Below are 17,768 nucleotides of genomic sequence, written 5' to 3'. Positions count from 1 at the left end.
AAATTCTTCAACTCTTCATGTCGCTGATCAGCTTCCAGTTTTAACGTTTCAACATCAGAAGCAAATTTCTTCTCCAAAGTGGCATATCGCGCCATATTTTCAGTTTGGTACTTCTTGAATTCAGTATCCAGCTCTGCAACATTCTTAGCCATAACTATTAGCAGCAGACAGCAACAAGATTATTATTATTATTGTTATTTTTCGATTCAGAATCCCGAATCAACAGCTCTGATACCAAATGGTACGAACCAGGATGGATTCGTAACTGGATTAAAAAGGAAATACAAATTAAACAAAGATAGTTCCTACAATTCGAGAAGTAGGGATCTCCCAAATACTAAACGACTCCAATATTATCTTCTGCTCTCTCACCCATAACATACATGGGTATATATAATCCATATAACTTCTGTAACTCACAACATTAATAAAAGATATTAAGACTAGTAATGAGACTAATGAACTGCCCAGGTTATTAATTGCCTTGAGACCCTTCAACTCCTTTGTAACGTCTATGATAGACTTTTCCCCACTTCTGACCATGATTCGTATCAATATCTTGGTAATCCATCTAAAATATAAAAACACGCCATGAATATGATATTTATACAAACACATTACTTTATAGAATTGCTAGTCTCACACCAACACTGTACAAATTATTTTTTTTTTTTTAAATACCTCTTCCTTGTTTTGCTCATAAAACCATTTAGTTCTCTCCCTTACAATAAGTGTCTCTTCTGCAGTTTTCCTTAGCTTCTCAGACACAATCTTCAATGACTCTTCGAGTGCTTTTGTGTGCTTTTGTTCTTTTCCGACTTTGTTTTTTAAATCATGTAGTTGTTGATTCTCCTCATTCATTTGTTTTAAATGATTAACAACCTTTTCTTGGTAAGAGACTAACTCAAACTTCAACTATGATTTCCCTAAACAAACATATACCAACTCAACACGAATTTTAAAAAATTAAGAACATATTAATGAAAACTGAAAAAAAAAAAATTGCAAACCTTGAGAATGCTGATTAAAGATTTCCATATCGCTTTTGTTTGCCATGTAACCATACAATTGTCGTTTACCTCCAGGATAGAACAGAATACGGTGATGATCTCACGCATCACGATCGATACCTTCATGTTCAAAATGCTTGCTAAGACGTTCAGCTTCTGCGTACCCTATAGCTGACGACTCGAATATCAGCACACTCATACCCCTGTGGCCTTTTGGCCCATACGAATGACGGGCTTTTACTGCATCATATGATCCAAAATAATTTAAAAGCTCATCGTTTCCCATTCCCTTCCACTGAAAATTGACATTCATTCCAGTATATTCACTTAACAGTGTAATGATAATGAAAACATATATTAACAATACAATTTGATATGTGTACCTTTCCATTGTCATCCTGTTCGAGCTATGTATTCATGATAATAACCATTGGTGGCCACACTATTTCCTTATCTTTAACACCTTCATTCAATCCCTTCTACTGACCAAATGATTCACCAGCCGGTATAACCGAAGCTCCCCTTATTCGTATTTCATGACCCATCCTAATCCATCTGAACGAAGTCCATATTGGTTATAAACGATTCACAATAGTTGATTACATCGCGAGGTACTTGACCTCTATATGATACATTTTACAAACATTGCACTCGTTTTTAAAAGACAAACTTTCATTATATTGAAAGTTGACAGGCATGCATCCCATTTCATAAAATATCAAACTATTAATGACTTAATAATAATCTTGATGAACTCAATGACTCGAATGCAACGTCTTTTGAAATATGTCATGAATGACGTCAAGTAATATCTCTAAAATGAGCAAATGCACAGCGGAAGATTTCTTTCGTACCTGAGAATAAACATGCTTTCAAGTGTCAACCAAAAGGTTGGTGAGTTCATTAGTTTATCATAAATAATCATTTCATAATTTTAATAGACCACAAGATTTCATATTTCCATTTCTCATATACATACGTCCCATACATAGAGACAAAAATATCATTCATATGGATTGAACACCTGGTAACCGACGTTAACTTAATGCATAGAATATCCCCAAAACAGAACCTCTCGTCTGTATAATAATCTCGAAGTACTAAAGCATTCGTACCCCGAATGGGACTTGTCAAGGTCCATAGATCTATCTTTAGGATTCGCGTCAATCATGGGCCATTTCCCTAAATTCTTAGGTTACCAGACTTGAAGGGCGATATTCCTTTAATAATCCAACCATATAATGTAATTTTAAGTACTTGTGTCTATTTCGTAAAACATTTATAAAAGCAGCGCATGTATTCTCAGTCCCAAAAATATATATAGCAAAAGCATTTAAAAAGGGAGCAAAAGAAACTCACCTAATGTATTTTGTAGTAAAAAATACATATGACTAAATTGAACAACTGAACAATGCAGGGTTGGCCTCGGATTCACGAACATATATCATTTGTATATTCATTAATACATATAATCGTAATCGAACAATTTTATATATTATAACTTTATATATTATTTATTTAATTTGTATATATATTTGAAAATGATTATTATTTATATAGTTATAAATACATATATATATATATATATATATATATATATATATATATATATATATATATATATATATATATATATATTACAAATACCTAATTTATTTTATATGAATATTTATATTAAGATTGTTGATATAATATATTCATTCTTATATGTAATATTACTTGTAACAATATTGATTTTACTGATAATGATAGTCACGATACTGATTTTAGTACTTACCTAATAATAATACTAGATATAATACTTATAATTATGATAATAATGGCATTAACAATTATAATACTTGTAAAAATAAAAATAACTAATAATAATAATAATAATAACAATAACAATAATAATAATAATAATAATAATAATAATAATAATAATAATAATAATAATAATAATAATAATAATAATAATAATAATAATAATAATAATAATAATAATAATTTTCATAATCATTATTTTCATATAATAATAACAATAATACTAATAACGATAATGGCAACTAAAATCATAACAGTAATAATAATAATGATAATAATTATAATTCTTGAAATAATAATAATCATAAATGTTTATAATATTAGGGATTATATCATCATGATCACCATATCATACACCATAATTGATTATCAATAACATGTCTATTTCTTGTAATATCATTATCGTCATATTATCATTCTTGAATCATTATTATTGCTATTCTAACATCATCATCTTAACATCATAATCATTCGTCATCTAAATCATAATTGTAATTCTAATCATAAATCATAATCATAATTCATAACTCATAATCAGAAATCATATGTCATAATTCATAACTCGTAATCATACTTCATAATCATACATCATAACCATATTTCATAATCATAACCGGTTATCATTGTCACGATATCAAATATCATCTCATATCATCTGATTTCATCATTCTCATATATATCATTATCATCATTCTAAGTCATAAACATAATTATCATAATATATTAATCATTATCATCACTTAATCTAATTCTATATCATTTTCATCATAATCATACATCATCATATATTATTCATTAACTTAATAACAACAATAACAACAACAACAATAACAACAACAACAACAACAATAATAATAATAATAATAATAATAATAATAATAATAATAATAATAATAATAATAATAATAATAATAATAATAATAATAATAATAATAATAACAATAATAATAATAATAATAAAAATCACTACCTCTAAAAATAGGCTGAAAAAGAAAAAAAAATGCCACCAGCGGGACTTGAACCCGAGACCTCCCGTTAACTATTACAACCCTCTAACCATCGGATCCCATCTGTTTTTCTGTAATCATAGGTAACCCATTTGTATTTAACCATGTTTTATTTTCTGTCACTTTTTCTTCCTCTTCTACGACTATGCCCAAACGACCAGGAACATCAAATACTCAAATACGAAATCGTGTTTTTAATTATGACTCGCAAACAACCAGAGACTATGAAATGGTTCTTGATTATCAAAACAACAAATAAAAAAATAAAAAAAATTGCAGCATATCTGCTGCTATCCGTCGCTGACAAGAAGAAAAAAAATTCGGTTTTCACTTTTGAGCAAAAATTGGACATAGATTATAAAACGAAAAACATTGCAAATCAATCCCTAACACTACTGGAATCGTTATTTTAAATTAATTCTTCACAGAAAACTCAAATTTGATGAATGAATAAAAGTTGACTTTTTTTCCTTAAAACTTTGACCTCGAAATTTAAGCTCGATATCAAGAATTGATGGATGAAACTTTGCAGAAAGATTGAGTGTAAGAATCCTAACAAAACTGCATTAACACTTTTTGAAAATGTTTCAAATTCGAATTTTCACTAAAAAAGGTTTTATACAGAGTGTCGAGTTTTTTTGTTGGTTCTACTGCTTAACTCCACAATTAATAGAAATCAAAAGAAGTTAAATTGATATTGAGAATGATAGTGGAATACCTGATTGTTTTCTAGCGATACCTGGTCGACTATGTTATCACGAGCGTACAGTTTTTTAAAAAAAATCTCTGATAGGGATATTAACAGACTTAGCATTTATCAGATCTTTATATTATATTTAAAATATTAATACTAAATATAAATATATAAATAATAATTATTATAATAACATTAATCATAATAATATTAATAATCACAATAATATCTAAAATTATAATTTATAATTATAATGGTATAACAAATTAAATATATATCAATTTTATATATTATATTAAAATAACAATATAATGATATTAATAATAATAATATTAATAGTAATAATAATAATAATATAAGTTGTATTATATTAACAATAACAATATTTAATATAATTTTAATAATTTTAGTAATAATAATAACATTATTAATAATACTAATAGTTATATTAATCATAATAATAAAATTATAATAATAACTTCTAAACTGAGTAGTAAAAGACGAAAATGCCATTTAATAAATATTATAATCGTGTGAACAGTAAATAGTTGGGTTCTAATGATATATATATAATAATGATATTAATAATATTCATAATACTGATATTAATGTTGATATTAATAATTATTTTAATAACAATAATGGAAGTAATAATAATAATATTAATAACTATATTTTAACTTGTAATTATTTTTAATATATTAATATATCTAAATATCAATCGAATCACTAAGCGAGTGTTACTATCGTTTACATAATTAATTTGAAATCATATATATTTAATATAAATAATTACGTTTTAATATTTGTAATAAGTTATTTTTCCAACTCACGTTATTTAATCAAAGATAATTTTAAAGAATCAAGTTCTATTATATCAAAAAGTGTTTTCGTACATTTGAAACTAAATCAATTGATTATTATGAAATTTAGTCTTCCACTAACTATCGTCTAATTTTTGTTATTTGACACTTTGTTTTTATATGTAGATCACTTTACCATTTATTCCGAATCTTGTTAACGTTTTCAATTACTATAACTATATAATATATATACATATCTATATACACATAAATGTTCGTGAATCGTCGAGCACAGTCAAAGGTTAAATGAGCGTATGTAAACAGTTCCAAAATTTTGAGACTCAACATTACAGACTTTGCTTATCGTATCGAAATCAAATAAGATTAAGTTTTAAATTTGGTCGGAAATTCCCGGGTCATCACAGTACCTACCCGTTAAAGAAATTTCGTCCCGAAATTTGAGTGAGGTGGTCATGGCTAACAATAAAAATGTTTTCATGACGAATATGAGTTGATAACTTGAGTTTTATCATTATTGAGTAATATGGATAAAGATAATTCGATTATTCGAAGAGTACGAATGAAGCTATCACCAAAGAGTGAAATAAGAAAGTAAAGATTCATCTTAACTTTTGACAGAGTCAGGGTTGAATTTCGGAATTCAAGGGATTTAAAGAAAATCTTCGAAATCTAAAAGATTTGATTCTTCGGCGAGTAAGGAAATTAAGATCTCTATAATTAAATACGGTGACCTACCTTGATTACTCTGTCTGATATTTCCATTATAAATTAAGTTCTTCCGTTCCATTATTCTCACCATTCCTATACTTTCTTTCTTAGTTCATACATCCAAAAGATTGTGAAAATTCTTAGTCCAGTTCTAATCCCTAATATTTTCCTAATTATTATTTCTGTCATCCTTCTTTTCAATCTTCCATCAGAAGAATCTGTTTACTTCTACTATTACCTTGGGATGATACTATTCTTAATTATACCGTGTCTTTATATTACTATTCGTATTAATATCCATGGTTTGTAATTTCTGCGTTGTTGTTGGATTTTATATTTTCTCTTATATTTCAATGTCCCTGCTTCTGTCTCCTATAATTATTGTCATTCACAGTTAATGCGCTCTCTTATTTGCTGCGATTTATACCCTCTTTCTATTTTGGAGCTTCATGCTTTTGTTTACTTTTCGTAAGTAATGGTCCAGAATTCATAGGTATGGAGTTTCGAATTATCATAATATACTAGGTAGAAAGGAAAGGTAGTAGCATGATTTGTTTTGTCAAATTACCTGAATCACTGAGAATATAACTATCAAGAATATATTTTTCTTGATATGTTCAGAAGTTAAGCATAATGAAAGAGTTATGTAACATGGCACATGATGACGTTATGATCTGTGAATCATCACGTTCCATTAGAAATTCAGCATGACTTACTGTAATATAATCACGTTGATCAAGTGCCATTATATTATACTAACTCATGCATCAATTCCCGACATTACTTCAATAACATTCATATTTTAAGCTCGAAAATTTACAGAATATAGAAACTAACAGTTTCTATATGATGTAACACTGATAGCACGAAGAAATTAATGATTTCAGATAAGAATAGTTATAAAAATATCTTCAGAAATATGTAGGATATTTATAATGAAAGATACGATGATATCTTGGAATTTCTAATATCGAAGGATGGTGAAGAAAATTTGTCCGCAAGAGTTTGGAGTCAGAAGCAAGGTATTCGCTAAAGATTTCATCAGAAACAGAATCATCAAGATTCTTAATGTACAAGTTTAGTCCTTGTGATTTGTTCAGAGACTCCTTCGTCGTTTGCTCAATCAGTTTTTCAGTTTCAAACTTTTTCTGAGCTTTGCCAACATACAATTCTTTATCATCAACTTTTGGCTGTTGAGGTCGTTTACAGTTTTTGTTGCTTCATTCAACTTTTCAAAATTCAGAGCATTAATTCGCAGACTGGGTGCTTTTCAGAATTTCAGAATGAAAGATCATAGTTCTAAGAGATAATTGCTATATGGATACATATAACTGTTGATCTGGAAACGTTGCGAGACTCACAATACAGATTTACTGATTCCCGGTAATTGGTATGGCAATTCTTGTTACAAGACGCGGATGAGTACATGATGCGACTTCAATAGATAAATATAGTGATTTGTCGACGAGATTTAAGCCAAGGAGCAACGAGGTTGCTGGTACTTCTGCTGGTAATATGATGGAATATAAAAGGTTCCCCGGTAACAATAAAAGTGCACGTATATATATCAAGGTTATAATAAGGTTGTTTAGAACGAAAATTCGAAGTTGACTTGTTGGAGCTGTGACAAAATTGACTAATTTGAAAAGAATTGAAATGTTATTTTTGGTAATAACAACGCCAAAGGAGCTAGCACTGATATGTGTTAAACGTTTACTCAGTTTCCGAGAGTTTTTCAGGTGCATAACTATATGCGTCAATCTTTTCTTTCTGTAGATGAAGTGCGGTTGGTTCATCCTCTCGATTGAGGTGTTTTTCAAGAATCATGAAAGGTTTAAACGCAGATTGTAATCGTCAAGATACAATTGAGGTTTAAGATGAAATCAAGTGGCAAACTTGAAGAATTATTTAGTTTCATATGTTATAATCAGTATTTTAATTCATTTTAATTGTCCAATATCATTCGTCCACAGTTGATAGTCCACAGTTAACAGTCCAGTAATTCATATATAGTTTAATATATTATATTCGAATTAATTAATACGTGTCGTGACCCGTATACGTCTCAGAATCGAGATTTAATTGGAACTTAACATATCTACATGGTTTTCGCTAAGTGCAATATGAAAGATGTTTTGAATTTCTTTAACGCTAATCAACTTGGTTTGTTATTTTGTTTGTTTGGTTTTGTTGTGTTTTTGTAGGCTAGAGCATCATCATCAAACCCAAAATCAAAGAAGCAAAAAGCCCCGGCAATTGTAGATGAGGATACAAGTGAAGAAGAACATGCTGCTGAAGAGGAAGAAATGGATATTGACAACCGGTAGTTAAATGTCCGTTGATTAACCACTCCGGATCCATGGATCAATGCAGTTTTGAGGCATCCGGAATACCATGAACGGATGAAGGCACTTCTACACAAAGACGTATATCCGGGGAAATATATCGATTGGACACCATTAGAAGAAGCCAGCGAATATCAAAATTTTTGCAACCTTTTCTGAGTAACGTATCAAGGCCATCGAATATATGCATGGGAAAACCTGTTCAGAATGCAAGAAAGAGTTTACCCACTTTTAGTCAAAGAATTCGTTGGTTTACTTAGGGTTGATTACACGTCACCAACATCCGGTACCTTTATGAGATTTCGTCTTGGAGGACAAGACCGAACATTAACACTGCTACAATTTGTGAAGGCGTTGGATATTTATGAAGGGTTGCCACATCAACTGATGCAAAATTACTTTAATCAATGTATATACTATGTTTCTTCTTTTAATCATTCAGCAGCATGGGTGGACATGAGCAATAGCGCATATAGTGCAAGCAAGCAGACTTGTAGCAAGCTACGTTCCTACGAGCATCGATGCATCCAAAGATTCATTTCAAGTACCATAAACTGTCGAAAAGACAGTAGCGAAAAAGTTACCAACTTGGATATCTGGTATATTCACGCGATAATGGATCACTCCCATGTTCATATTCTACGAATGATTCTCACTTTCCTTCTCGAAGAAAGGAAAAAGATTACACCAATCATGGGCGGCCATTTTGTAACCAGGATTGCCGAACATTTTCGTATCAATACAAGCGGGTTAGAGGAGAAACATATGATTACATTTGATAGAGTAAGCTATACAAGGGCTAACATTTTGACTAGGGGGCCGAACGGCCTTCTAACTAGGTATGAGGATCCCGTGAACAGGCAACCAGAACAACCCCAACAGCAACCAGATCCACAGCCGAATGTTGGAAGTAGTTCGGGTCCGGGAAATGATTGGGAGGCTTACATGGCGCGCCAGTTTTCATATATGCGACTCCATAGTGATCGAAACACCCAAAAGGTAATTGATCACTACGATGCAGGTAACAGGGAGATGCAACATTACATTGATGTAGGGAATGATCGAACATGGTACACTCAAGCGGGGCAGCAAAATCAGCTTAATTGGATACATGAACAGACAGTGTCATACGCTGCAGATCCCGCTAACTATACCCCCTCTCCTTGGCCTGCATACGAACCTTGGGTTCGAATGGGTGATCCATATCCTGCGCCTTATCCTCCTCCTCCTAACCCGCCTACTGAAGACACTGTTGTCGTCCCTGCTCAAGGAACTTATCAGGGGTACAACCCCTCAATATTTCAGGACGATGATGCGGGAAACCAAAGCGAAGGTGGATCTGGCCCAAGTAACTCATTTTGGGGATTTTTCTGAAGATGACGTGATTTTTCCTGATGTGTGACAGGTTTGGTTGATGTTGGTTTGTTTCAAAAACAATTTCTTTTCAAGTTTGGTGTGTAATAACTAGATAATATTTTGAATAATTGTAATTTGAATAATTTAGATAATTAAAAGTGGGGTTTTTAGTACATGGAGTACACCCCCATTTATTTGTGTGAATCGTATGGTTCCTTTGTTTGAATTGCTACAGGTGAGCATTGTGCTATATGCTACATTTTTACAAAGACTGGCAGTAAGTTCAGCACATTCTTGATTGGTGATTGTTTTATGGTTGCAAGAAGCGGATGATGTTCTTATGCTGGCATTCAGTTCAGCGCCATCATCCTGTGAACTTCGGTTTTAAACCTTGAAAGTAATAAACTCTCTTACACTCTTTAACCCTCTTGAATTTAAATTTTTCTGATTTCATGTAACGAGGGCGATACATGAACTCAAGTGTGGGGAGGAAGTTATAAATTCTTTCGGGTTTTTGATTTTGGTTAAAAAGGCTTAAAATGGTGAAAAATTTTAAACTTTTATCTTCATAAATTCAAATTTTGTTTAAAATTTGTAGATTTTAAAACTAGGTGTATACACCGAAATTATTATCACAAAACAAATTAAGAAACAACCAAATGATTGAGTTTATTTTTTAAAAAAAAAATCATAAAACTAGTAGTCATATAAAAGATATAATCATCATGCTATACCACATTCTGGATGAAATAAAAATGTAACACCCCGTTTTTCCCCGTACATGATTTATAGGTGTATTGTGTATGTACGACAGGCGTATGAAGGGTTCGATACATGTTTGGGTGTTAATGTCTTGTATGCGAGAAAATGTGTCAGGCCACGTTGGGTGTCGCGGCGCGACAAAGGGAGCCGCGGCGCGGCGTTTCAAATAAATCCAGATCAGAAAGCTTGTTAACAAAGTCACCAGTTCGAGGCAATCGTCGCGGCGCGACGAATTAGGCCGCGGCGCGGCGAATGGTGTGAACTGGCACCAGATTCTTGTAAATTTAAATGAAGTTCAAGGGCAATTTGGTCTTTTTGTGTTTGAGCCAGATTTGAGGATTTAACCTCATCCATTCATTTCATTTCTCATTTTAATTTCCCTTTTCTTTTCATTTTTCCTCTCAAACTCAAACACCCATTTGATTTCAAAAGGATTTTTGGAAAGGAAGGATCGGGAGTTGATCCTTGGCGTAGTTGACAAGTGTGTTCTCCTCGTTCTTAGCTACACGGTGATACTAGTGGTAAGCTCTAACTCCGAAATTCATTTTCGTGTTCATCATTCAAGTTTAGGGCTTTTGATTGTATGATTCATAGGTGAAACCCATTTAGTTGTTAATTAAAGGTTAGCACCAAGATTCGGGTTTTTTGTTGTTAATGTCGGGTTTTGGGTTTGGTGTGCAAGTTCATGCTTGTAAGACTTGTAAATGGTGTATAATCACTTGTATTAGTGATTATTGAGGTTTTGGGGACATTTAGGGTTCTTGGAGTTGACTAATTTTGACTAGAGCCAAAATTAGGGTTTGGTGATGATTTTGACCCGATTGTTGATTTATTAAGGTTTATAAACTTAAAATGGATTAAGTTGAAGTATTAAAATCGAGTTAAAGGTGTTTTGGTGTCAAAACTTGTAAATGGTGAGATTTTGACCTTATGGGTCAAAATTAGGGTTTATGGGCAATTTGGAGATTTGTAAGTGTTTAACACTTGTGTTCGGGTTTAATTGGCGTGTTAGGACCATTCTCACTTGTGTTAGTGATTATTGGTTAATTTTGGGCGCGGTTTGTACTTGGAAGTGCATTTGGGTCGAATTTGCACTAAGTGTCAAATTGGGTTGGTTTGTAAATCCAATCTAAGTGTGTTGTTGAATTTGTGATAATGGAATAGGTACTTTCCATTGACGAGTTGCGGATTACTTGGTTGCATTCATCAAGGCTTAAGGTGAGTGTTAATATCCTATATGCATATGTATGTGTAGGATGGGTGCGGGTCGGGTGAAGTGGTTCTCGGTTATAGAGCTCACTTCACATATAGGTGGATTGATGGACTTGTGTGTAGGTCCAATTGGCACGGTTGTGCGTTTTGGTTGACCATCTTTGACGAGGTGCACACCTTGCGTGTACTCTATCACATGGGCGTGTGATGTGGATTATATAACCCCAATGGCGAAGGGTTAATATTGTGAGTGGAATAATTATGCGTGTACGTATATAATGTATTTATTTGTGTAGTATGAATGTGGTATTGTCGCGGTGTTCAAGACACCACATTCTAAGTAACGAGTAGTAGTGTCGCGGTGTTTAAGACACTACTCATTGTTTGATTGGCATGTGGTATTGTCGCGGTGGTTAAGACACCACATCGTCATGGGAGTGGAATTGTCGCGGTGTTCAAGACACCACTCATTATTTTGATTGGCGTGTGGATTCGTCGCGGAGTTTAAGACGCCACATTGTCATGGGGGTGAATTAGTCGCGGTGTTTAAGACATCACCCGGGGGATTAGTGATTACGCGGTGTTTAAGTAATGCTAATAGATGTTACGAACTCCGACGGTCTCTTACGAGTATCGTTCCCTTGTACGATTGGTTAACCATGGTTATTGTGTTGTAAGCGTAAGCAAATTATGTTATTCGAGAGATATATACATATATATACATATATATTGTATACATATAATGTTGTATTGTCGTGTTGTAGCTAACCCTCCGGGTGTAGCTTATTGGCATTGTTCACATCGTTGTTGGCAAACTTATATTTTGTTGATGTATCTTTAGCTCATTGCTTAGTGATCTTACGGTATGCTTAGACTAGCTTGCCTTTATGTTTGGATGCTCCGGTATGCGGTATTTGCTATTTTGTGGCGTGTCCATTTTATGCATATATATGTATGTAGTATATTCTCACTCACTAAGCGTTAGCTTACCCTCTCGTTGTTGATATTTTTATAGGTTCGCATGCTTGGCGGCTCGGGTAAGCTTGGGAATTAGAGATCTCGGCTAGGTTGCTTTAGAAGATCTTGCTTTTGGACTCGATTAGGATTTGGGTAGCGTAGTCCCAAATCACCATGCTCGGTTTTGTGTAAACGTAACTAGTCGGGTCATAATGATTATAACCGGTTTACGATTTAATTAATGAACCATTGTATTAAGGAGTTTAAATCATTAATGTATGTTTTAAGTTCGATGAACTTACCTTGATAACAAATACGTTTTGGAATATGTGTAACGGGACCTAAAGTATTATTTAACGCGTATTAAAAGGAAAAATTTTTATGGGCCGGTTTTAATACGGGTTGGGTTGTTTCAAGTGGTATCAGAGCATGGTCTAAGGGATTTAGGTGACTTGAGATAGGTGCCTAGACTTAGACTTTTGTGTGTGCTTAATTTGTTGCGGGACTTGTAGGAGTACGGGTCGGAATGGGTTCTAGCTAGTGCCTTGTTTATAGGTTGACTAACGTTTATATTAGTAATGCGAATATTATTAATATGCTATTGTGATGTAATAATAATTCTCGCGTGTGTTTATATCGCGTAGAATTTTGTTTGTGTTTACATATATCATCGAGCGAGACGGTTGTTGTACTAACGAGCCGATACAGCGTGTATGCGTAATAAGGACTTGCAAACCGTATTACGGGTGCAAATCGTGTCTAGCAAGTGATGTACGACAAATGTTTAGCAAGATGGGGCGGTGTTGTAAAAGAACCCGTTCATATACATTATGAACGATTCACAATAGTTGATTACATTGCGAGGTATTTGACCTCTATATTATACATTTTGCAAACATTGCATTCGTTTTTAAAAGACAATCTTTCTTTACATCGAAAATTGACAGGCATGCATACCATTTCATAATATCCACTATCCAACTATAAATTGATTTAATAATAATCTTTGATGAACTCAATGACTCGAATGCAACGTTCTTCGAAATATGCTATGAAAGACTCCAAGTAATATCTTTAAAATGAGCAAATGCACAGCGGAAGATTTCTTTAACACCTGAGAATAAACATTCTTTAAAGTGTCAACCAAAAGGTTGGTGAGTTCATTAGTTTATCATAATCATTTATTTCCATCATTTTAATAGACCACAAGAATTTCATTTCCAGTTCTCATAAATATACGTCCCATGCATAGAGACAAAAATAATCATTCATATGGTGAACACCTGGTAACCGACATTCACAATATACATATAAGAATATCCCCATCATTCCGGGATCCTCCTTCGAAATGATATAAATTTCGAAATACTAAAGCATCCGGTACTTTGGATGGGGCTTGTTGAGCCCGATAGATCTATCTTTAGAGTTCGCGTCAATTAGGGTGTCTGTTCCCTAATTCTTAGATTACCAGACTTAATAAAAAGGGCATATTCGATTAGATAATCCAACCATAGAATGTAGTTTCGATCACTTGTGTCTATTTCGTAAAGCATTTATAAAAGCTGCGCATGTATCCTCAGTCCCAAAAATATATATTGCAAAAGCATTTAAAAAGGGAGCAAATGAAACTCACCATACTGTATTTTGTAGTAAAAATACATATAACATCATTGAACAAGTGTAGGGTTGGCCTCGGATTCACGAACCTATATTAATTATATATATTTATATGACGGTCAATATTTGTCTAACAATTTAGGCCAAGTCATAGTGTATCACAATCCTAATGCTCGAGTCTAATATGCAAAGATCGACGAAAATTAGTTTGACTCAAAAATGATTTTCAAAAGTTTATAAATGATTATTATATAATTTAAATATCGTCGCTTTATATTTTTAAAAATATTTTTAAAAGATTGAATAGAGTAAATAATATAATTCATTTATTAATAAATAAAATTTTATATTAAAATATACTTTCATATGTCTTAAGTAGTAAAATTTATAGAGTTCGTTTAATATCATAAAAATATTGCGATAGATTCTATTGAGGTAATTATATAATTTGTATCACATTTTTATTTGATAAAATAGCATTGGTAATAATAATTAGTAGAAGTCGTATTATTTTGTATTAATAATTACAATAATTAAGTGTTAATAATCTTAGTTTTACTTATAATAATACTAATGAATATAAATATTATAATAATGATAACCCTAGTAACTATTTTAATGATAATAATAATAATAATGATAATAATAATAATATTTAGTAAAAACTTAGAACGACGATAATAATAATAATTTTTACGAAATTTCAATAGGCTATAATTTATAATCCGTCCATCAGATCCCTTTGGCATCTAAAGGAAAAGTTATTAATTTGTCACTAGCTTTCCAATGACATGCATATCTTATACCTTATTTCATCCCTAGTATAACAACCTTTAAGATTCAACATAACTTATCTAAGGGCAATATCAAATATACAAGCATGCATAATCCTATATTCTCGAGCACTAATCAGGGATACACTATTAGTAAATAAAAGTTAAGTTATGAGTGCTCACGTATCAATATTGAGATTCAATATTGCAGGAAAGGTACGCAAACGCAACGGAGATGACAAACACTAGATTGACTCCACGAACTATACCCCTGATCCATACCCATAACCTCTATAGCTATAACCCATAATTTCCTTAGCCCTATCCTACTCGAAAAACTCCTTTTGAGATCACGCGGGCAGAGCCCTGTCGTAGTATTTTATGTATAATACTAATAATATTAATACTCCTAACCATAAAATTAATATTAGTAATAATAATAATAATAATAATAATAATAATAATAATATATAATTGTATATGGAGAGAATCAGAGAGTAGATAGATAGATAGTATGAAAGTTCGGCCAGAATAATCAAGCTTAAATAATGTGACAAGCATCAAGACCCATGCGAGTTCTTCTTTCTTTACATGTGGTCGCATGACCTTATTTCCCAGCTCATATCCCACTTTGAGCTCCGCCGACACCCGTAAATATTATTATTATGTATTTAATATATTTAATTTATATAATTACTTATATAATATATTATATTTACGCTCATGGTAAAAATATAATTTTTACTAAAATGACACGTACGTTGTCACTCAACTCATGTACCACTTTCAGTTTTTCGTGCGCACTTTCGTGCGTTTAGAAAACTAGCCTTTTACATTACGTGACGTGTACCTTTTACAAAAATTAGACTTCCTCCTTAGTAATTTACCTTTATAAAAATATAACTTATAAAGTTGAGCGTTGTGGTCATTTCCTTCTATAAATCAAAGTCTCGTTGTTTGTCAAAATATTTTATTTTTAAATTAATCGTTTTGTGACATGTACCTTTGTTAATAACTAGACCTAAATAAATTAAAAACTAACCCACTCAAAGTGTTACTTAATCTTTTGAGTATTTTGGTCATTTCCTTAACTTTCTAATTACTATATCTTAATATTTATCGAATCAAATAACCAAATGTTACCATCCTTTATTTAACTAATATATCTAATATACCTAAACATGTTGTAACCAACATTTACGTTTATTTAAACAAAGACTTTTTAATAACAAGTTCTATTATATCGAAAACGGTTTTGCACGTTTAAAAATAGATCTATAAAATATTATGAAATTCCATTCTCCACTAACCCTTGTCTAATCCTCAATAATAACACTTTTGTTCTTACATATAATCACTTTTCCAAATATTCCGAATACCGTTAAAAGTAAGGGTTTTCTAATTCAAAGTGGACCTCATAACAGAGACTCATGATCATAGTTCAATGTATCCGATAATTCAATCATTTGATATTATCTTTTAATCTCGTCGATAAACTTACACCGAACAAATACGTTTATGTAACATATTATTCATTCAATACCTTGATAACATTTCCAAGTTCATAAAATAGATCTCATAGCTTATATTCATATTAACTAATCCGTTCAATGTTTTATTAATATATCTCAATTTAATAATCACACATGTATATGTATATATATTTATTTACACATAATTGTTCGTGAATCGTTAGGCATGGTCAAAGGGTAATTGATTACATGAATATAGTTTCAAAGCTTTCGAGACTTAACGTTACAGATTTTTGCTTATCGTGTCGGATATATATAAAGATTAAAGTTTAAATTTGGTTGGAAATTTCTGGGTTGTCACAGTACCTACCCGTTAAAGAAATTTCGTCCCGAAATTTGAGTGGAAAGGTCGTGAATGATAATAAGTATGTTTTCATGATGCATACGGGCTGAAAATTAGAGTTTTATCATCAGCGAATACTTTGGATAAACAATCCATTTATATGAAGAGTACGAATGAAGGTAACATAGAAGAGTGAAATGAGTAAGTGTAGATTCATCTTATCATTTGACGTATATATGATTGATTCCCAGATTTTAAGGGATTTGAAGAAAATCTTCTTAATAAGATTTGACTCTCCGGTAATCAAGGGAATTAGGATCCGCTTTAAATGCGATCGTCCATTTTAATTGTTCTGTCAGAGATTTTCTTATGAATTCACCTCCTTCATTTCCTTACAACTCACACCATCTTTTGATGCATTTTATGCAAGTCCCTAGACATCTACCCAAGTCCATTGCAGGTACAACAGTTTACAGGCCACCATGATTGCTCGTTATTATCCTATCCGTGTTTGTATGTGGTTACAGGAACTGCAGGAACGAGATTTAGATGTTTGACTATGTTAGACTTAGTCAGACGTACGAGTGAAGCCTCACTAGTACGGCTGACAGGCTCATACGCATGGTTGATGCTGAGCTAAGTCACAATTACAACCTAAATGATAAGACACGAGTGAGTGATCACCCGTACGGTTGATGAAGCCAACTCGTACGTGTGATGAATGAATCGTATGGGTGTGTCAACAGCAGGGGTATATAAAGTCTTATGTTCTTCATTTTAGGTTAAGCCTCTCATTTGTTACACACACTCAGATCTAGTGAGCTCCTTCGATTCTCTCTCAGTCCAAATTACCCAGGTGGTGAATAATAGCTCTAGGTGTTG

General features: G+C 32.2%; 1 pseudogene; it reads right to left on the bottom strand.

Annotated features, from left to right (window-relative positions):
* Window positions 1-206: 206 nt before the first annotated feature.
* The window catches only part of LOC139843008 (protein SUPPRESSOR OF GENE SILENCING 3-like), a 65,772-nt pseudogene continuing 48,210 nt past the window's right edge, over window positions 207-17,768 (bottom strand).

Source organism: Rutidosis leptorrhynchoides, chromosome 4 (genome assembly GCF_046630445.1).
Source record: "Rutidosis leptorrhynchoides isolate AG116_Rl617_1_P2 chromosome 4, CSIRO_AGI_Rlap_v1, whole genome shotgun sequence".
In the NCBI taxonomy this organism is placed as follows: Eukaryota; Viridiplantae; Streptophyta; class Magnoliopsida; order Asterales; family Asteraceae; genus Rutidosis; species Rutidosis leptorrhynchoides.
Note: the sequence above shows the minus strand (reverse complement) of the source record. Positions and strands in the feature narration are given on the sequence as shown.